Source organism: Episyrphus balteatus, chromosome 2 (assembly GCF_945859705.1).
Source record: "Episyrphus balteatus chromosome 2, idEpiBalt1.1, whole genome shotgun sequence".
Lineage (NCBI taxonomy): Eukaryota > Metazoa > Arthropoda > Insecta > Diptera > Syrphidae > Episyrphus > Episyrphus balteatus.
Genome location: NC_079135.1, coordinates 57,078,952 through 57,103,036, shown reverse-complemented (window position 1 = coordinate 57,103,036; position 24,085 = coordinate 57,078,952). Strand labels below are relative to the sequence as shown.

General features: G+C 32.6%; 2 pseudogenes; one reads left to right on the top strand and one right to left on the bottom strand.

The window, feature by feature from the left end:
• The first annotated feature begins 20,082 nt into the window (after nucleotides 1-20,082).
• LOC129909446 (A-kinase anchor protein 17A-like) lies at nucleotides 20,083-20,905 on the top strand (annotated as a pseudogene).
• A 771-nt stretch (nucleotides 20,906-21,676) lies between these two features.
• On the bottom strand, nucleotides 21,677-22,489 carry LOC129909445 (LIM domain-containing protein jub-like; annotated as a pseudogene).
• Nucleotides 22,490-24,085: the final 1,596 nt, after the last annotated feature.

The following is a 24,085-nucleotide window of genomic DNA, read 5'->3' as shown; positions in this document are numbered from 1 at the left end:
TTCCTACGGCCAGAAATTGAAATGGGACCACACAGCCACCAGCTTTCCAATACAAAAAGAATTATCAAAATTGGTTCACTCAGTCCAAAGTTATGAGGTTACAAACACAAAAAAAAGTACAGACGAATTGAATAGGTACCTCCTTTTGGAAGTCGGTAAAAAATGGTTCCATTTCATTCCGTTCGAATTCAGTGATGCCTGTTTTTTACGAATTTTGAAAATCGTAGAACTTTTTCCACTCCGAATTTACTACGATGGATTTTGAGATAGTTTTATCGGGAAACGTAGGATATTTCAGGAAAATCAGGACTTTTACAGGTGATCTATTGGTTTTGATATTTTGTTAATATAAAAACTAAGTGTATTACTCAAAAATAATGTTTCTAAAATTAAAGACCATCAAATTTCCCACATAAACATCTAATTCAGTACCTATGGACGTACAGAGGGTAAAATATAAAAAAAAACCGAACAAAATAGAAAAACAATACTCCTTTTCGCATTAACTTTAATTTATCCCAGTAATTTTTTGTAGAGGAGATGTTTCTCGAAAACTGATTGAGGGCCTAATTTAGCTTGAACCGATTATTTCCTTTATTAATGGGTCCATTAATAGAAAAAAAGCTTTATTGACATTTTTGGTAATAGTGCACTTTAACATAGCACAAATTCACCGGAGTGATGCGTTGAATGTGGGCTGCCATATGCCGACATAAAAATAAAAGAAAAATCACTGGGTTGCCAGATACCAAATGTTTTAATGATAAAAAAAAAAACTGATGGGGATGTGATTTTTTGTAACATCCTTATCCGAAAATGAACCTTCGTGGAGAAAATGTCGAGTTTTTCTTCACGACCGGTGAAGTAGTACACATACACTGCCGCTCATCTGAATAGGTTCACATTTTAGTTCATCTTAATTTTAGCCTGTCTCGGTATTTAATGCAATGGCACATCCTTTTTATATATGTAACGAGAGAATAGCTTTATGCACTAAATTTAGGAAAAAAAATTGTCTTAAGGCCTACCGTTCTTTTCACCCGGTAGCTAGACCAAATCTATTCATAAAAACAAGCATATTTTTTTGGCTCATCTGAATAGGTTCAAAAGCAAAAATGTTAACAAATGATGAGTTGCATGGGTCAGTTGGACTCAAAATTGTGTCTGTCAATAAATCTGATTGTGTATAACTAAAATGTGAACCTATTCAGATAAGCGGCAGTGTACAAATCATACGAAAATCTCTTCATACAAACGAACCCATTACAATTTTTAATTTTAGCATGAGAATCTAATCTGTGCCTCCTATATATTTTTTTGAACAAATAAATTTAAAAATTGAAGAAAAAGGCTTTGAACGCTTTACGATCGAAGTGCTTGTATTTTGTTCATTGAGTGCGTGTTCATGAGATAATTAAACTTGAAGTGTATACCAACGATGGATGTTACAAGTTTGATGTGTTAATGTTTACTTCACCAGATTTACATGCATGCTATGCTTAAAGGATACTACAATATTGTTGTATTCTTTTCCGAAAAAAAAGTTAAGCCTGTGGTTCGCATTACAAGAACTAATAGCCTGTTTTCAATAGAGCAAATGAGATGATTTCGTCAAACTAAAAAAAAAAAAACAAAACGGTAAAATTAAATTTTTCCAGCTACAATTCAGGTACGGATAAAAATGCAAATTTTCTCTTAATATTATTAATATTTTTTAATTATTTACAGGATCAAACAAGGAATATTCAATGCACTTATCAAGAAGCAAGAAAAATACGTTCGATATGCATTTTTGCAGTTTGCATTTTGCAATTTTGTCTGCAGTCAATTCAGATCAGCTACATTAACCAAAATTTGTCGCATACATGGAATTTGTTTTTGAAATGTTTACTGCTGCTTTGGCTGCTACCGAAGCCAGTGGAAGTATATGGCTACACAAGTGATCTATAATATTCTTATGGGATTTATTTGGTGCCACTCATTTTAAGATACAACACTGCTGAATTAACTAACCAGAAGTCGATTCCATTGGTTATTAAATCTCTTCAAGCATCTACCGTCTAGGACTCTGAAAAGGTGAGACAATTATTCGAACCATATACTTTAATTTTTTTAACAAAAATTTTAAATATTCTCTTTATTTTTTAAAGTTCGTCCAAGCTTTTGATATTTTGAAGAGCATAGCCCCACTACACTACTTAAACATTCGTTTGTTGTTTAACTTTTGCTTGGATGCTTCGAACAACACTAGGTCTGTTTGGGTACTGCCTAAAACAGAAATATTTCTACTTTTTTCAACATTTTTAACCCAATTCCTGTTTGGGTACTCTGAAATTGTGCATTTTTTCGAAAAAAAGATGGCCGCGAGAGAGAAAAAAATTTCCCCTTCTTGAGAATTTCTGCCCAAAAAATTTCTTCGGACAAAAATCTGAAATCTGTCAAAGGTAGTGCTTTCTCTGTTTTTCTTTATTTTTTCTTGTCGCTCAACATAAACAAAACAAACTAAAAACATGGCGGTGTGGTTTTTTTCTTGTTTTTTTTTTTTATTTATTGCGTTTAAGTGGTGTTATGCTCGAAATAAATAAATACTTTATGAACAAAATAATAAAAAAAAATGGTTTAAAAACAATACAAAGTGGTTTGAATATTTTTCATTTCTTTTTTTTTTTCAATTTGTGTTTTGTACATTTTTTAATGAACAAAAAAAGTACAAACATGGTGATGTGGCTATGTTTTGTGTTTTTATGTTCATTCATTGTGTTTTAATGGTTAAGTGCTTTATTTTATAATTGATTTATGAAAAAATTAATAAAAAAATGTGTGTAAAACAAAACAAAATGTTTTGATATTTTTCGTTTCTTTATTTTTTTCAATTGGTGTTGTTGTTTACATTTTTGTTGTTGTAAAAAAAGTAGCAGAAAATTTTGTGCCAAAAGCGTTTGGGTACTTTTCTACAATTTTTCTTTCTCTGAGAGGATTTCATCCCCACTCCTTCAAATTTGACAGGTTTCATATTTTTGTCCAAAAAGAACCCAAACAGACCTACTGTTGGATAAGTTGGTGCGTGGCATTCCTTGATCTGGTTGGCGTGCTTGAAGAAGAAGGTAATTGTCAAGCAGAAGCTTGTTGAACTCATGATTCAGGTTGTCTTCAACTTGATGGACGCTGAACCAGAATGAGCTGATGGTAAAAACTTCATAAGTGTTTTTGAGTTTATTTTGTTCTTACATTATTTTTTGTTCTTCTATAGGCAATGAAGAATTTTCCATGGTGAAATCGATTCCAACCCAATGACAACTGCAACTCAATCAATGGATGTGCTGGCATTGCATGTCATGGATTCGAGAGTTATGTGTCTTGTCGGACAGAAAATTCAAAAATGAATTCAGTTTAACTGTATTTTGTATTTATTTTGTTTTATAAGGAATTTATGGATAAATAATAAAAAAAATGTTGAACTATAACGAGAATTTGGTTTTGGATTACTATTTGTAGGTAATGGTGAATTGGTTTTTGCAAGCAGAAAGTTTTATATTGGTAGTTTTGGCCATGGCATTCATGTTAAGTTGAAGTTAAACAGCAAATATGTTTATTTGCTTTCATTGCCTTAACTATGTAAAAGACCTTGAATATTATTTTATTCCCATTAGCATGACCTCGAGTGTAGCTCGTACAGCTCGTGTGCTGCGTTGACATGTTATTGTCGAGTAAATCTATAAGTAATTATGAACTTAGAAAGCTTCAACCACACTGATAAGTTGTAATAGAAATCAACAAGTAACATTCAAGATAGCATATCATTGCACACAGTGAGGGGACTCAACTTTTTAATCAAAACAAGTTGAAGATATTTTTTTGTGAAATACAAATTTTAATTCATACAATGTAATTCTAACTTCGACATGTTAATGATCTACTAGGATATGTATCCGTACTCTTGTCAATCTCATCGATACTTTTTTAGTTAATGTAGGAAACTGAGAAGTCAGCCTTCTTATCCTTTTTGATTGGAGGGTATATTCTTTACACAAACAAAGTTGATTTAACGGAGCTACTGCTACATGCGGCAAAATTTACTTGATTGGTCCGCGGATATAGACAGAACTCTACAAATGAAAAAGAATTACAAGAAGTGTTGGGTTGGAAGACAAAAAGACTCACTTTTGGGTCATTACAATAAGTATTCCATTCTGCAAATAAGTCAATCTGCACATAAACTACTTTAAGCAACTGCACCACTGTCATATGACTACCCAATACTCCGTCACCTAAACTTAAAACTGACTCAGACCACTTATTTCCGGGAGTCAAAAGGTAGTCATGAATACGTTCCAATTATAAGGTTATCGTAGTTTCCATACTCCCAAAAAATTGTTGCACCAGCACACTGTGGGCTAGAACGCTATTTTAGCTGGAATTAATTATAGAAATTCTCATAATAGTCTAAAATTGCAATTAAAGGCATTAAAATGATGTGGAATGATATAATAATGATAATTTTATGGCACAACAGACACTAATGATAAGAAAAACAACAAAAATAGGGGAATTATTATATAAAATGAGGTTCTCAAATTTAAAACACATATTATTGGTCTAAAAAACAAAAAATGGGGTCTTTAAAGTTTGAACGCATCAAATTCGAAAATGGTATCATTGAAGCGAACAAAAGTTGTTTTTACTTAATATGGAATGTAAAATGTTAATGCAAATAAAAAAACCGTTATATGAAAACATTCAACTCGTTTTGTTTTAATCGTAAGTGGTTTTTCTGAATATTTTGCTCCCTATACTTTCGGAGTTACAGCGAAAAAAGTTTGCTCTTGTAGGACATAGTTTTATATAAAACATAAAGCCATATAGGCTAGCTACTTTTTAAAATTATTTCTAGAGTGTGCCTACGCGTGCCTTTTTTTTAAAGCTTAGGAACATTCGTTTTATATAAAATCGGTGCTAGTAACATACTTTATAATGTATACACTTTAAAATGTATACACAAAAGTTCAATATAATAACAATTTACTAGCAAATACTATATTTGGACACATCACTCGTTGATAAACTAGCAAAATTATCACAATCAATCCGTTAAAACAAACTCAGTAAAAGAATATCTGGATAGAAGAAAAAGAGGCCTTTTTTGTTTTTTTTTCCGAAAAATTGCTTTCGATTGTGTTTTTTGATGTAGCCAATGAATGTTTTAACCTCAACTTTGAATGAGAAATTATAGCTAGTTTATTTATCTATCGAATGAGACCAAAATTATCAATTTTGGAAGAAGTTGACATTTTAATTAATTCCAGCTAAAATAGCTTTCTAGCCCACAGTGCAGCATCAGGAATATAGGCCAAAGTTGCCAGTATTCCTAATTGATTTGGCTAAGATCCAACAGAGAGAATCGATTGCCTGTTGAATGTAATCTACGATGATGGCCAGAAAACTTTTTTAAAATGAAATTGAATAAAAATAATTACCTTACCTTAGTTAAAGACAGTTGATAGACAATCTCAGCCAGGTATACGAGTAAGAAATTATAAAATATTTACCCCCTTATTTATAAACTTTGTATAACTTTATACAACTGTTTAAATTTGGAAAATGTGATCAAAAACCTTGTTTATTGTTGTCTTATAGCTGTCAAACGTATACAAAAGAGTAGATTGTCTTAACCGCGAATAATTATTATTATTTTTATTAAATAAAGCATATTTCCAACAATTTGAAAAACGTTATACAGGGTGTCCCAAAAGTAATGGATCAAACGAAATATGCAGATAGGCCAACTTTACGGCTCTCAGAATTTGGTAACTTATTCATCCCAAATCCTTACGGTTTTCAATTTAATGCAGTTTTTGTGAATTATCGAAAAATCTCGACTTTGCAACAGTATTTTGCTTCCTCCGGTCATAATTGATTTTTGTTTTTTACAATTCTTCCACTAAAACATTGCCTAATAATAAGAAATAATTATTTAATCAAAATATTTTTTATTTCATACGCCATTTTGCTGCAAATTATGTAACAGTTCCATATTTTATAAAAACTCAATTTCTTACTTTTATTTGAGAGGAACATCCCGAAAAAAAATTGTATGGTGTGATACTGGTTTATTATTTTAAAAACTTGCCGTGTTATTGCACTTTTCAAAAATGTATAAAACTTTCCAAAGTTCAAATTAGAACGAAAGATATTACAGTTTAAATGCAAAAAAAAAACAGGGGTTTTCAGAGCAAAATAACAAACAAAAATCGAGGCTTTTATTCAAAAAGAAATAAACAAACAACAGTCGAGGAAATGTGTTTATTTTTCTTTGTTATTTTTCTCTGAAAAGGCCTGTTTTGTTGCATTAAAATTGTAATATCTTTTGTTCTAACTTCAAGTTTGGAAACTTTTATACATTTTTGAAAAGTGCAATAACACGGCAAGTTTTTAAAATAATTAACCTGTGTCACACCATACAAATTTTTTGTAGTGTGTTGCTCTGAAAAAAAAATTAAGTAATTGAGTTTTTATAAAACATGGAACTGTTAATTAATTTGCAGCAAAATGGCGTATGAAATAAAAAATATTTTGATTAAATAATTATTTATTCTTATTAGCCAATGTTTTAGTGAAAGAATTGTAAAAAACAAAAATCAATTATGACCGGAGGAAGCAAAATACTGTTGCAAAGTCGAGATTTTTCGATAATTCACAAAAACTGCATTAAATTGAAAACCGTAAGGATTTGGGATGAACAAGTTACTAAATTCTGAGAGCCCTAAAGTTGGCCTATCAGCATATTTCGTTTGATCCATTACTTTTGGGACACCCTGTATAGTGTATAAGTAGACAAAAATCTAATAAATACGACTGTTATTGTTTATTAAATATTTATTCTACAAAAAATTCATTTTGTTTTCTTTTTTTATTGATTGTCAAACAATTTGATTCAGTCATTTCAAAGTGTTGACCCTTGTCAGTCGAAATGAGGTAAGTTGTAGTGAAAACACTTTTTTGGTAATTTGCTAAATTACCTCATTTGGGCTGTAGTGAAAACAGGCTATAAGCCCTTACCCTTCGCAATCGAATATGAGTAAGATGGATAAGGATATTACAAAAATGGTATTTAAATAGTGGCCGCACATGCAAAACTGGACCAAAATAAATGATAACACTGTGGATGATACCAAACCCGATACAAATAAAAAAAAACACTGAAGTTTGTTAAATACTGAAATATTTTATATCTGGTTCTAAGGATATAATGTATTTACGTAAGATAAAAAAGGTTAAAACATTTTTGAATATATTTCATATTTTTTTTTCAACAGAAAATTCTTTCCTTAGTAACCGAAGAAGATAAATAAAAAACAAAATCTCTCCTAACACCGACCGTAAAGAAAAAATCAAAAAAAATAACTCCAAGCCGTTTAATAGAATTTTCTTTCCATTTCCAGAGTGAATATGCAAGTACTGAAGCAAGAAAATCCTTCAATTGCACACTCGATTTTCGCTTAGTTGGCGCTGCTGTAAGATGCATTGATGTGAAAAGTTTTGAGTGGTGTGTAAGATGGGAAAAAAGGATATTTGTTGAGAAACGATTACAGAACTTCCGGCACAAAGTATATTTTCATTGCACTTGGATTGGTATTTGTCGTGTAATGCAATTTTTCGATTACGAACGAGAAATTGAATTGACATTTACACTGGAAGAAGTTTGATTTAACTTCTTAAGGGACTCGCTTAAATCTGAAGCAAACAAAAAATGGGGACAGATATTAACGAGTGCATATGACATCTTTTGAGATTGTTATTTGTATTTGATTAAAAATTGACTTCTTTATATTTTACTTAAGACTTAGGAGGAATTGTGGTTATACACATGCTTATTAAAGAGGGCTAAAATTGAAGGGCCAAAATGTTAGGACCATATGATCTATAATAACCTCCCCCTCTCTAATGTTTCAAATAGTACCTAATGAACTTAAATAAATAAGTAATTTATTTTTTAACTCTTGCAATTTTTATATACTCAGCCCTTTTTTTGAATGAAGAGGGGAAATAATGAAATACTGCCAAAAACTTGATGGAAAACCTGTTTTTGAAATGTTTTTCGTTATTATCAACGAAAAAGGAACTAATTTTTGCCATTAAGGTCAAATTTAAACCACTAAAAGTCCCTCAAAAATTACTGCAAAAGTTAGTATCCCAAAAATCAAGTTACCTAGGTTTTGCATTGAGTACCAATCTTATTCATTAATTTTTCAATAATATTTTTATTTTATTTTAAAGAATGGAATGGGAATTTTTAGTTTTTTTTATGTTAGTATTTAAAAAAATAGAACTTTTTGTAGCTTAAGGTATCTTATTTTAAAATTCAATCGAATATGAAAATGAAACTCTATACGTTGCTTGTGTGTGCGTATGTGTATTGAGGTATAAAAGTCACAAAATAAAACTGGTGATTTTATATATTATATTTTTAAAAACTTTTGATATTAAAAAAAAAACACCAAAATCCTCTTTTTTCTTGGCTCAAATTGGTGTTCCATAAATGGAAATCAAATTTTTTTTTCAAAGAAATGTTATAATTGACAATATAATTTTAAACAAATAAATTAATTAATAACTTCACACTTTGATGGGACTATTAAATTCTATTTCTTGATTGGTTAGGTTAAGTTAGGTTAGTAGTTTAGTAGGTTGGCATGTAAGTAGGATCGAAGGTAAGTAGATTAGTAGGTTTGTTAAGGTTAGAAGGGTGAAACTCATCTTCTTCTCTTTTCATAGTTCTCAGAAGGCGGTTGAATGGAGACAATATTCTAGCTAACATGTTTTTCACAAAGTTCTCTGAAGCGATGGTGCCGATGTTTCTCTCCACTTTTCTCTTTCGGTTCTTTGGCTGCAGGCGAAGAAGGTATGTTGTCCGTCATCTTCTTGAAATTCTGCCAATACGGGGGCTGGACTCCTCTTTTTGCCGATCCTGTGGAGAAAAACGTCGAGGTATCGGTGTCCGATGAGAAGCTGGATGACGTAATAGCCAACGTATTGTCGTACTGCTGCCAGAAGACCTATTGGCGACACTCCTGCAATCACAAGAACGGCACGCAGGGCTCCGCGTCTCTGCACCGCTGCCATCTGTTTTCGATATTTCTATAAGCCTATCTCGCTTCCATAAAAGAGGATAGCATGGGTTGTCTACATCAACACTCAACAGTTTTCGCTTGCTTGCGATGGCCCGCATACATTTGCCATGAGTCTGCTTAGTGAAACTGTGACTTTTGAGACTCGTTTTGTATTTCTATTCTATTTCTTGATGGTTATATCCATTATTATTGTATTGATTATGCTATATTGCAAGTGTTGAATATAATCTTCGAGCTAACCTATCCAAAGAAATCTTATTTCAATACTGTTCTACCAGAATTACGTACATACATTATATTTCTCAGAGTTTTTTCTCTTGAATAGAATTAAAAGATATTTTGGGGGGTTCTTTTTTAGGTACTGCGATCAAGCCTTAAAATATCGAAATTGCTTTGAGCAATAAACTAAACTCTTATTTGTTATTGTTTTTTACAAGTTACTTTTTTCTTGTTATACATATTTATTAAAAAATGTGTATCCCAAATATTTTTTATTCCTGTAATAATTTATTTGTATATGTGTATTGTGTAATAATATATTATTCCCACATAAGTTAATTTCATGTACCTGCGATTATTCTTTTACTATTTTATGTTTAGTAAAAATAAGTTTATGTTTAATAAAATAATAAGTGTTCTATTTTCTTTTTTATACCTACTCTGTTTTCATACAAATAAATTTTTTAAATAAAGAATTTTATAAAAATAATAATAATAATCTCTAATAATAATCTCTAGTCCATAGCACTTACCATTGCACCGTGGGGTACTATTGTTTCATTATATGTAATGTGAAACACGACCTTCTTGTTTGCTAGGCGCACACTTTATTGTTCTGTACTTAAAATGGGTAATTGACATTTGTATTACAACTAGACTAGAGAGAGTGCGTTCAGTGATACTTAGGTTATAATAGGGATATAACAGTCACACCTCTTTAACAAATTTCAATTCTTACAACTAATACAAAAATTCTTAAAGCAAATAATATTATATTCAAATTAGTCTGTTTACAAAATCAAAGTTAATTTGTTCATTATTTAAATAATTTAACTTTTAAGTAATACAATATTTTTTTTTTACTAATACAAGTAATTTTTAAAATTACTACTTTTTATTTCAAAATAATAAAACAATTCAAAATAATAAGATTATTCAAAATAATTAAATAATTGTTGTATTCTTTTAATTTCTAATTTTCAAATAAGTTTTTTATATAAATTCATTTTGAATTCATCTTGTTTTATATTTTTATATTAATTCAATTTAAATTAATTAAGATTTACTTTGATTTTTTTTTTAATATCAGTTCTATTTAAATTCATTTATTTTGATCGAATGTTGAATTATACGTTAAACGATCTGGGTTTTTTCTTTGTCTTATTGGTCTATTTGGTTTCGAAATTGTCATAGGTTCTTTAACTTTTGGTTCTAAATTTGTGTCTTTATTTAGATTCGGTTGAGTTAAGTTTTCAAAAGATTTTGTTGAGTTTTCCAAATGTTTAGGTTCTTCAATTATTGCGTCGTTCTGTTTTGGCTCTTTAATTTCAAATAATTTAGGATTTTGACTTACATCATACACAGAAAAAAATACGACCCGCTAAAAACTAACAGATTGCCATATTGTTTTACCGTCCATACATTTCATAAGGAAATCTTATTAAAATCAACGATTAATAAGGTTTTTTTAAGGAGATTTCTTATTATTTTTATACAGAAAATCTTATTAAAATTTGACTGAAAAGTTGATTTTTTTTGCAACTTAGCAATAGAACAAAAATCGCGATCAATATTTTCATGGCAGGTTGGTTCCGGTGGTAAGGTGGGCGACTAATGATTTGAAGTCTCCAGTTCGATTCCCAGCCTGGTCATGTTTTTTTTTATTTTTTTGCAGATTTTAAAACAATAAGGAAAACCCGATTGTTTTAATAAGGTTTCCTTCTTGGATGAAAACCATAGAGAAATCTTATTGTTTTTGTTCTATTTTATGTGGTCTATTTTTCTCTGTGTAATGGTATGGAATTTTATCTTCTTGAGGCGCTTCAATACCTGAGCCTATTCGGTGTATTTGATCGATGTGCCGTTTCCAATTCCGTCCATCATCTAACTTGACAGTGTAATGAAGCGCACCAAGGACCTCCATTATGATTCCAAATTTATATTTTGAGTTACAACTATAATCGCGAACCGAAACCCGATGGTTGACAAAAAGTTTTCTAACATTATCTCTTATTTCTTTTGTATTTTGAAAGAAAGGTTCCTGAGGAACGATTAAATCCAGACGCGAACGTATTTGTCTCCCACACATTAAAAAAGATGGTGTTTCCCCTGTAGTAGCACCGAAAACAGATCGTTGACAAAAAGTTTTCTAACATTATCTCTTATTTCTTTTGTATTTTGAAGGTAAGGTTCCTTAGGAACGATTAAATCCAGACGCGAACGTATTGGTCTCCCAAACATTAAAAAAGATGGTGATTCCCCTATAGTAGCATGACGAGTGCGTCGATAGTTTAATAAAATATTACAAAGTTCTTTTTCAATTTCTGAGGGCTTGCAATTTATAGTTTCGCAGGCAGAGCGAAACGTTCAAACGGAACGTTTCACTCTGCCTGCCCGTTCGTAGCAGGGTGATAAGGGGCACTTCTTTTATGTACGATATAATTCATTTTTAAAAATGTTTGGAATTTTTCAGAAGTAAATTGTACCCCATTATCACTAACCAGAACTTCCGGGATACCGAATTGTGAAAAAATTTGACGACACTTATCAATTGTTACATCAGCGGTAATATTTGGCACAACGTGTACCTCTGGCCATTTAGTGTATGCATCGATTAGTATGAAAAATTGCTTTCCCCTTTATGGAAATGCATAATCGATATGAACGCATTCAAACGGAGTTTTGGCTGCTTCCCAGATGTGCGTTGGAACATTCTTTGGGTTTGGCCTTGTTGACTGACATTTTATGCAGTTTTTCGAAATATTTTCGATGTCCAAATCGATTTTCGGCCACCAGCAAAAACTTCGTGCCAACGCTTTCATCCGGGTAATGCCAAAATGAGCCGTGTGAAGCTCTTCAAGAACGTGTTTTCTTAAAGGTTTTGGAACGTATACTCTCAGACCTCGAAGCAAGCAATTTTGTTGTAGGGTAAATTCCGTTTGCTCAATACCAAACCTTTTATCTGGGCTTATAAATTTACCAAACATAAGAGCTTTAATTATTTCCCCTACCTCTTCGTCGTTTTCAGTAGCAGCTCGTAGCTCGGCTACCGACACAGGCAACGTTTCGATGGCATTAATTTCGATTACCTCAACTTCATCTTTTTTAGAACTCAGACAGCGGTAGTCGAGATAAAGCATCATATTCAAAAGACTGTACAAAAATTGCATACTGTTGCATCCTGGTTGCCGATAGTGTTGGCAATCCTTTTCCAGGTGCCAGAATTTGAGTGAGAGGCTTATTGTCTGTAAACAATATAAATTTTCTCGCATAAACATATTCGTAGAATTTTTTAATGCCAAAAATGATCGCATAGGCTTCCCTATCTATCTGCGTATAACGCTGTTGAGTTATTGAAAGTATTTGAGAAGCGAATTGTATTGGTCTTTCACTACCATCAGGAAAAATATGACTCAATACAGCCCCTACAAACACTGGACTCGCATCGGTTGCCAGCACTAACGGCAACCTAGGATCGTAATGAACTAAATAAGTTTCCTTTTGAATTTTTGAACGTACAGTTTCAAAAGCTTTGTCGCAACTACTATTCCAGGAAAATGGAACATTGTCTTTGAGTAAGTTGTTTATTGGATACAAAATCGTACTCAGGTTTTCAAAAAATCTGCCATAATGATTTACTAAACTCGAACTTCATCCTTATTTTTCGGCTTTGGCATTTCAGTTATTGCATCGATCTTTTTCTTTACTTTATGGGTACCATCGCGATCGATCTTGTATCCACAATACTCAATTTCGCTAGCCAAGAACTCACATTTTACAAAATTTACTCTCATATTGTACTTGCTTAATCGTGATAAGACTTTTTCGAGACGCTGAAGATGAATTTCATCGTTTGGCGCAGTTATCTTGATATCATCGAAGAAAACCGAAACGCCCTCGATATCCTTGAGAATTTCCTCAATTTGGTTTTGCCACTTTGCAGACCCGGACGCGACTCCATACATAAATCTAGTTAACCTGTATAAACCCCTGTAAGTACTCAACGTAAGAGGCTCACGATCATCGGGATGAACTTCTTATTGTAAGTATGCCTTACTAAGATCTATTTTGGAAAATTTTTTTGCCGCCTGCCATGGACGCAAACAATTCTTCTATTGTTGGCAAGGGATGTTCTTGAACAAAAATTTGCGGATTTAAAGAGATTTTACAATCTCCCCATATTCGAACTCTACCACCCTGTTTCCGAACGGGAACCATTCGCGACCTAACAACGGCTTTCGATTCGATTCGACCACGTATAGCTTAAGCTCACATTTTTTTTCATCGGACTTTACATTTAACCTTGACATGTCTTTAACAGAACGAACACGCACAAAGAAGAACCCCAACACTTTAATTACCACAATAACTTACCAGTTTTGTGTCTGGTGTATTTAATTTCTCACATGGAAAATATTTTTGTTTATCATCGCTGCTAATTATTGTTACCGGAGAACCACTGTCAATTTCGAAACTTAGGATAGAAGAATTTACATTTAGTTCAATAAAAAGTTTATTTATTAAATTAAATGATTTTAAACTAAAAATTTCTTCTACTGACTCTTCTCTAGTTTGATCATCTATATCTATATAATTTGTGTTGTTCGATGCTTTAAAGCAGACTGCGCGTAAATGCCCTTTTATTTTGCAAAAAGAGCACGTCATTTTGCGATGACGACACTTTTTAGCTTTGTGGTCTTTGCTTCCACAGCGATAGCAATACGATTTCTTTTTGTAATCAGTGGCTTTCACATCAGCCTTCGATTGGGAACCATAATTTTTTTTATTTGTAGTTTGTTTTAGCTTGGACTTATTTTTTTGTTGAATGTAGCTTACAGGTTGTCCCTCTCTTTATTGTTGGGTCTCTGCTCCCCCTTGTGCTGATAGTTCCATAGTTTTTGCCGTGACTAAAGCTTTGGATAAAGTTAGCTTTGGTGTTTCCAATAACCGGTTTTGTATTCTTGGACTTCGTATTCCAAAAACGAATTGATTTCGGAGAGCAGTGTAGTGCTAATTTCCTTAGAGCAATGCAAAACTCTTCCACGGTCTCTGCGTCTTTTTGCTTTCGCCAGTGAAAACGATAGTTTTCCATTATTTAATGGAACTGGATCGAAGATCTCTGAGAGAATTTTGGTGACGTCGGCGTAGGCTGTGTCCTTGGGTTTCTCAGGCACAATTTTGTCGGAGAGGACATCGAATGTTTCTTGTCCTATGTAATGCAAAGCAGGTGTATTTTTTTATCTGTTGTTCCGACTACCTCCATTGCGCTTTCGAAACTTTCAACCCATCTGGACCATTGAGTTTTGTTTTTATCGAATTTTTCGAACACAGAATAATCCGTCATGATTTTATTTTTGCAATCACGTATAGGTGTGTAACGCACGTTGAATCGAAGTGAAGGTTATGTAACACAATAAGTTCGTGTGCAGATTGAATGATCTTCCTGTGTGTATGTATGAGCGTAAATTATTAAATTATTTTTTGTCCTTTTTATTTATGTGTTTTTTTTTTTAACAATTTATGTAAATTACTGTAGTATTACTAAAATACAAAAATTTAATAATTTTAAACATTCTAACTCTCCCCGTCGCCACTAATGTGAAACACGACCTTCTTGTTTGCTAGGCGCACAATTTATTGTTCTGTACTTAAAATGGGTAATTGACATTTGTATTACAACTGGACTTGAGAGAGTGCGTTCAGTGATACTTATGTTATAATAGGGATATAACAATATGCTATCTGTAATTTTGCATTGCATGAGAGATCGTTACCATTTAATTAATTTTGTTCTGACATTTCATTGACTACTACTCTTGTTTTTGATAAAGTCATTATTCAATAGTCCAACATGGAAGGTTCATTATTTTATATTCTCGAGTTTTCTATGAAACCAAATCCTGAATGTTAGGTTATAATAACAGCTTCAACCAATTTTGTTCACTATGCAATCTTAAATCGAAATAAGACTGCTTCCACCTTATAAGTGTTTGTCCCATATTTGCACAACAACGAATTTCATTTTGGAAAGAGAACTTTCACACTTCAGGAAACAATTTCTCTGCTTAATAATTCTATCTGTACATGAAAGAAACTATCTTTTTCTGAAAGACGTATTAAAATATAGGATGCTATTTGTAACTGTAAATGAATTACTTACTTACTTACTTACTTACTTACTAGTTAGGTCTTGAACCTCTTTTCTAATTCTAGCAACAAAAGTAGGTGTATTCTCTACGTCAAATATATCTAGACTGTTGTTCAATATGAAATATAAAAAGCACTCACCCCTTTGGTTTATGTTAGTACTTGTACTACCCCATGCTGTATTGTGTGCGTTTGCATAGCAGCCCACAAGCAGTGTAATTTTTTTTCCACCATTCCACCAGCTTCGGGACTTCCGTAAATGATGTGTAGTACCATCGTCTGAGCAGTAGGCCACCGTTGCAACCAGGGTGTGAGAATGGCCCTAGAAGTCTATTCAGTACCAGATTCTACGTGATAAATTCTGAAAGACATACATTTCAAGTAACTTCTTCTTTTTATGCAAGACGAGTGTGCTTCGTGTCCAATATAACAGTAGAGTTTTGTCTCTATTAAATTCTGTCCTGACCTTTTCACGTCCACGGTTCTTGAATCAGCGCTGGTCTCAAACTGTTTTATTGGATTTTTATGCTAATACACTAAATGCCGCCTTCGCGTGATGGAGGTTTACTTGTACAAGTCTGCTGATTGCTTGTCTTTGCTTCTCGACTAACATATGAGAGCAAAAGCCCATATGGTCGGTGAAACTAGAAAAGTGTGTAACTCCAAATTTTCTGAAAATTAGATTGGAATGCCATATGTTAGCCGAACCTGATATCTACCGTTACTCAAACTGGGAATCCCCTCAAAGTTCATAGTTTTTATTTTATTAGCAAATTAGAAAATGGAAACTCATAAAAATGCCTTCAAAACGATGAGGTTTTATTGCTCTCATATAAAATTTGTTAAAATGGAGTTACACACTTTTTTGGTTTCACCGACGATATGTGAAAGGGCTATCAGATGATTTTCATCCCCTTCTGTAGGAAGCATAACCTGCTTGGTTGGTTCTGGGATGGTTTCATAGTTTCTGGACATCTTTTTGACCAGATCGGAGGATATATTTTGGATATCGGGTTCTGTTGAACTGTACCTCATTGAAAACTCTTTCTTTAAAAGGTTACCAGTTACTTCGGGTATGCCTTCGATGCTGTGAACTAAATTTCTAAGCTGCTTCTAAAGAAGGAGCTTAGTCGTCTGGGCAAGGACGTTACGTTTTCGTATCAGTTCATATTGTATGTGGGGTGAAATGGAGAATTTCTTTGAATATGATATCGCGCATAGGTCGATTTGCAAGATTTGTCGGGAGCAAATATATGAAATTGAAAGAGAATTAAAAGTATATTTAAAATAAATACAATTATGTAATGCTTTATTATAAGCATTTATTATATTTATTAGCTAAGTTTGACCAGATATAATTATAGAATACGGTTATCACTAATTCAAAATAATGTAATCATACAAATGTCTCAATAAAAACAAAAAAGAAAATAAAATTGTGAAAACCATAACAACGTTAATGGAATATAGTCCTCTTCTGAAAATAAGAATGTACATTAAAACATATTTTATTTAAACCCGTTTACAGAAAAACCCTGATATACTACACTTTATTCCTTCAATGTTTTATTTTTTTTTAATTATAAACTAGGCTAACTGAAATACTCTCTTAACTGAAATAAAACAAATATTTTGTTGTTGTTTTAAGGGGTTATATCTTGTGCAAAAAAACCTTCTTTTTTTTGTGGATTTTTCGTGAAGAGTTCTCGGAGGAGATCTCCTAGACGACCTCCAAAAAAAGTGTCTGGCGGTGAGTAAGATATCTCTGATCTAAGTCACTTAAAATTAAAAAAACCAAAAGATTAATTTTCAGGATAGACGAATGCAGGCAATGAACGAAGGAATAGTCAAAATTTTGATTTTTGACAAAGTGGCGGCTTCCCAAAGAAAAAAATCGTTTTTTTCACGAAAATTTACACTTTAAAGTGGCTTTAAAAATCGAATTATTGCCAAAAACCTTTTAGACCGGGCGGCGGCTGCAGAAACGCTCAACTCATCGAGATAAAGAAAAATTCACTTTTGTAGTAAAAGATGACTCTGAGTAATTTCGAAAACCAGAGGTCTTCCCGTCCGCATCCTGGCAGGATTGACGTAGCAGGGTGAAATCGGGTGCATTTTTTTGGCACCCTTCAACTCATCGAGCTAAAGAAAAAAATTACCATGGTGGTCTTGGACTCAATTAGTGTATCAAAAAACCAGAGGTCTTCCTTTCGGTAACCTGGCAGGAGTGGCGGTAGGGCGCATCAAAGTGGTCGATTTTTAGGGCCCTCCTAACTCATCGAGCTAAAAGATGAAATTGGTGCCAAATGAAAGGTAGCAATGTCTTCTTTAATAATTCAGAGGTCTTCCTGGCCAAATCTTGGCAGTTTCTGCACGCGAACAGCTTTAAGGTTGGAAACGATGAAAATGAGTTTTTTGTTAAAGTCTTGTTTTTTGGTGTGTTGACCGGTGATTTAAGAAATTGTTTTGTTACCAAATCAAAGATAACAACATGAATTTACTAAATCCATAAAAAAAATTAGGAATAGATTAAAAATTTCTAAAAATAGACCATTAGAATGTCAAAAAATACCCATATTTCTAAGCAATTAATCAAAAAGTATGCTCTGCATTTTTATAGTTATCGAACTTAAGTTAAAAAAAGATGCCAAATCGAAGGTTAGAATGTCTACTTTTATATTTCAGAGGTCTTCCAAGTCAAAGCTTGGAAATTTGGTCACTTAGACCATTTTAAGACCCGATACTACTAACCTGATTTGATTTTTTTTTTTCTGTGTTGACCGACTGTGACCCTGGACTTGTCGAGCTAAGGGATGAAATTGGTAAAAAACGAAAGGATGGATCTTCTTCTTATATAATTCAGAGGTCTGCCAAACCAAAAATTGGTAGTTTGGCCACGCAGTCTATATTAAGGTATACTCGATTTTCTTTCTTTTTTTGTGTTGCCCTTTTGTGCACGCGTCGAACCATCGAGATAGTTAAAAGACGAAATTGGTACCAAACGAAAGGTAAGAATGTCCTCTTTTCTAATTCAGAGGTCTTCCAAGCCAAAACTTGGCAGTTTGGTCATACTTGCAATTATAAGGTTGCAACTTTTTTTTTCTCTTTTTTTTTCTATGTTGACGCGGTTGGGCGCGCGTCGAACCATTGAGTTAGTTAAAAGACGAAATTGGTGCCAAACGAAAGATAAGAACGTCCTCTTTCGGGATTCAGAGGTCTTCCAAGCCAAAACTTGGCAGATTTGTCATACTTGCAATTCTAAGGTTGCAACATTTTTTTTTTCTTTTTTTTTTCTATCTTGTCGCGGTTGGGCGCGCGTCGGACCATCGAGGTAGTTAAAAGACGGAATCGGTACCAAACGAAAGATAAGGATGCCCTCTTTCGTGATTCAGAGGTCTTCCAAGCCAAAACTTGGCAGTTTGGTCAAGCCAAATCACTCTGCTGCAACTAGAAAAACTTAAAAAAACAACTTGTTCATATTTCACTTTGTAGGGATATGAATTTCTAGATCAAAGCAATTTATTTAAATGCAGATAAATTGCTTTTTGTGAAAATAAAAACAATTATTAAAAAATAGCTATTGATTGTATTAAGTCGTGTTTTATTCATTTGGACAATTCAATATATATAAAGATAAATAAAGTGCGAGCTTATTTTTAATATGAGGTGTTTTATTTGCAATCAACCAGCCTCTTCGTTCCGAAAGGAGAGACAAGAAGACTGGGATGATGATTCAAAAAAAAAAAGAAATATGTGGGTAAACAATCTTTGCCGTTTCAATGATAAGTCTTTCAAAAAGTGTTTAAATGTGATTGCGGCCCGTAAATTGCATCAATTGAGGTACGGTGATATAATTTTAAAAGAAGAAAATAAAGCTGTTTACGGATTTCATGGAAAGTGCTACAAAAAGCTAACATGTTTGAAAAGAACCTATCAGGAATCGGCAGCAGGTACAGTTGAGGTTAGTATCTGTAAAGTTTCTAAACACGTACCTATCTTTATCATAGAGGAAGGAATACCTAGAGAACCGACTCGTACCCCCCTTGCCTAAAACACCCGCAAATTTCATTTGAGGTGAATAGAAGAGAACTCTCTTATTTTTCTCTTTTTTTCTTATCCGTGAATACGTGTGAGTGGTGGATTCAGAAAAAAGATGGCGGTTGTAGCTCAAAAAAAAAAATTCTTAAGTGACAGCTGACAGCTGTCAATTTCTGATAATTATTTTGTTTTGGTTGCAAAATAAAAGTTTTTTTCAAGTTAGTTTATAAAAAATGTGCAAAAGTTAGATGAGAACAATGATAATTAATTAATAATCGGTCCAATTCTGGAAATGTGTTACCCCATCCAGCTAATGCCACAACCCAAAATATTGGTCGCTTGTCCCAATAAGAAAATAATCATAGCAAGGTGAGTACCAAAATATTGTCATGGTTTTCTCTCAATAATTTCCTTTTTTTAATTTTGCAGCCCTCAAAATTCTTACAAATTCCAAAACCTACAAACCATAACAACAACAGCAGCGGTCGATCGAATTCAACAACGCAAAAAAAATAATATTCAGGAATAACCACCATATAGCAGGACTGGGATGATAATAGTCTTGTATGTGGACACATTACTTGTTCCAGCGACAATATTTTGGTGGTCAGTTGCATTCTAAAACCAAAGCAAGAATAATCCTTCGTTTAATTTCAGTGCTGAGGTTTTTGTTAGAGTTAATAAACTAAATAAATTATATATTTTCTTTTTAGGTGACAAAAAGCACCCTCGAAGTAATAAGACTAGAAGCTGAATTAGAATTAGAAGTAGTCGGTTGCCAAATGCCTTGGGGCGTCTTGATGGGATGTCCTTTAAAGTATCCTATTTTAGTGAAGCATTTAAAGTTCGTACAAAAGAATCAAAAGATGATTTTCCCAATCGACACGATTGGGATATATTCTTTCGTGATGCTCATTACATGGATGAAATGAAAGCTGGCGAAAGACCCGACACAATTCATTTTGCAAATCTACCAATTCGTTGGTTTTGTCCACGTCTCAGTGAAAATGATGAAAATGTCAAGCCCAGCGAAAGTATATTCAAAAGAATAATTGAATAGTTTGGTGTTGTTCGGGCAGTAGATATTCGAATATGTGATGTTTTTCGACAAAAGATGAGCTCGACTGTCAATGGAATTCAGGTGCATAATTTTGAACAGGATCTTCTTTTCGAAGGGTAAGTTGAAACAAAAAATAATTGTTAGCAAAAATCTAATAAAATTTGCATTTATATTTTGCAGATATGTTCAATTTGAAGGGTACATTGGATTTGTACGTGCAATTGAAGAATTTAGAGGAATGAAGCTTCTGCGCAAGTTTGTTTACCTGCAAGTAAACACACTAACCATCACATATTTTAGCTCTAAGCGTTAGTTTTTGTTTCATACACATTGACGTAATGGGACTGAATTTAAAAATGAATACAAAAAATAAGGAAACTTAAAACGAAAAGTAGCGTAATTTTTTTTCATTTTAACAGCCTTCCAGCCCAGTAAAGATGGGAAATCTGGTATTGAGGGAGTTAGAAAGATTACACCCTGTATAGCAGATTCTATGACCCCCAAAATCCCCGTATGGTTTTTGTTTTGAAACAAATACAAATTAAATGAAACTTTCATTAAATTTTAGCATAATTATGTATATATTTAGTTCATCCATTAGGATAATTGGAACGTCCTGGTTTTAGCTGCTTACAATGCTTATTTTTTTTTTTTTTCAGTTACATATAATATAATCACCCATATAGGAATATATAAATGTGTTATGTTACATTGTACAAGCGCTAAGCTTAATTAATAATTATGAAATATATGAATTAATTGCTTGGTAAAAAGTACAAATTTCTACTTTTATCTAAATTTTTGTTTAAATATAAATAATTTATGTATAAATGTGTATTTAAAATGTAGTTACGTTGCACTTGATAAATATCTTTATTCTAATGTTTCATTTTAAATGCAATGATATATGTGCGTATTGTTTTTTTTTTTCAAATATCGAATTGAGTCTACATAAAAGTAAATGCATGTTTCTTTTGTGTATAATGCAGCAGGTCTTTAAACCACACCAGTTAAAGCTTAAACAAAAAAATTGTCCCTAATAATTACCTGTCTTTCATAATTACAATAAAGTAAAAACTTAAAATTAATTTAAATAAATAAAAACATATCGAATTTCTGTAAGCCGTTTAGTTTTTGTCGCATTGGCTCTTTCGCATTTCATATACTGATACGAAGCACACACTGGTTCTGTGTGCCTGGCATGTGGCGATGCTTGCAAGGCCAATCTTTGGAGGTGACATGCTCGACAAAGTAATCTTCCGTCCAGCGGATAGCACCGCTTATCTGGTTCATCAGTCAACTGCATTCCACATTCCTCACATATGTAGCAATCTACAGGGAAGTCTTTGTCCATGGAAACAACGCGAACAGTTTCATCAGTTCCCTCAACAGGTGTAATACCTAAATAATAACTAAACAAATTATCAAATGAGTTTTTCTTTTAAAGAAAAGAAAAATACCCTTTCCACAGCTAGCACACTTGGGGGCAAACATTCTATGATAATCGTTGACACAATAGATCTTGTGATCTACATCAACAGTAAATGGAACACCATCCAAGCACTCATTGCAAATACAACAACGGAAACAACCGGGATGATAGGATTTTCCCATTGCTTGCAGTATCTTGTAACGAAAAAGAAAATTAAACTACAACAAATATTTATAATTTAATTCAGACTTACCATTTCCATGATTATATGTCAGCATATTGCACATTTTTCTGCAGTTTGTTGAAATCCCGAGTACTGAAAATCAAGTAAGTTCTTTCAATTAAATGTTATATGTCTTTAATAAATGCTTGCATTTAAATTACCATATAATCTTCTTCGCAATAGACTCTTCCGTGAACATTGTAAAATGCTTTTCCACGCAATGCACGACCACAAGAGCAACAAATAAAATAATTTTTTTTTATTTTTTTTATCTGTCAAAATACGCACCTTTGAGCTACTTTTGTGTGGTGGAAAATTAGGCGCTGTTTATACTTTTCATGGTTTAGTTAGGGTGCGCTTATACTTTTTTTTGAAATTTTTATAGTTTTTAGCAATAAAGTTCATAAATATTGTTTGATTTTTATGCTAAAAGCAATAAAAAGTAATATTTAATATATTTTTTATTGATTAAATGTCAAAAAAAGATTTTTTTCTGCAAATTTAATTTTATTTTGCAATTTTTGAATTAACCGAATTTTTTTGTTCACCTCAGTTGCGCACTGGGCGGATTGAGCAAAACTCCACAGTTGAATGTGTTAGTGCCATTTAAAATGCACGGGGAAACTACCACATATAGCCACTGTGGAGTTTTTTCTCTCATTGCAGCTTGTAGGGTCGAAGAGAACAACCCCCCGGAGTCGGTTCTCTAGGTATTCCTTCCTCTATGATCTTTATTATGATATCTTCTATTATTTAAGAGTACATGTGTTAGTTTAAATAACTTAACATCTCCAATGCCAGATGTCACAGTAGACTCCGTTATTTTAGTTGAAACACAAGTAAGTTTTTAAGGTGTTTTTAATACGCGTTTCTATAACTTTGATACTTTACATTATAAATTACAGTGTGTTCCTGATTCTTTACATTCAAAAATGTTAGTTGTTAATGAACCGGAAATCGTAGAAGATATTCCACAATCTTTGGAAACCAATGTTGAAGTGAGTAAATTTAGCTATCTAGACGTTTTAAAGAAGAGAGTTTCATTATATTCCATAATTTTAGAATACAAGTGGTAATTTAAATAACTTAACATCTAAAATGCCAGGTGTCACAGTAGACTCCGTTATTTTAGTTGAAACACAAGTAAGTTTTTAAGGTGTTTCTAATACGCGTTTCTATAACTTTGATATTTTACATTATAATTACAGTGTGTTCCTGATTCTTTACATTCAAAAATGTTAGTTGTTAATGAACCGGAAATCGTAGAAGATATTCCACAATCTTTGGAAACCAATGTTGAAGTGAGTAAATTTAGCTATCTAGACGTTTTAAAGAAGAGAGTTTCATTATATTCCATAATTTTAGAATACAAGTGGTAATTTAAATAACTTAACATCTCCAATGCCAGGTGTCACAGTAGACTCCGTTATTTTAGTTGAAACACAAGTAAGTTTTTAAGGTGTTTCTAATACGCGTTTCTATAACTTTGATATTTTACATTATAATTACAGTGTGTTCCTGATTCTTCACTTTCAAAAATGTTAGTTGTTAATGAACCGGAAATCGTAGAAGATATTCCAAAATCTATGGAAACAGAAAGCTCTGTTGAGGTTAGTTTATGATTTCGTTATAAAAATCAGTCTTTTTTAAAATGACATAAATACACTAAGCTGTACACTGAGCTATACAAGATACATATATAAGTTGAAAGACATAGTTTTATCTTAGATTAACTAATTGTACCTAACAAAAAAAAAAAAAAAAAAAACAGTTTTGCAGGTAACATTCACAACACACTATATACTTACATTAGTTCAATGAGACATTAGAAGTATCGG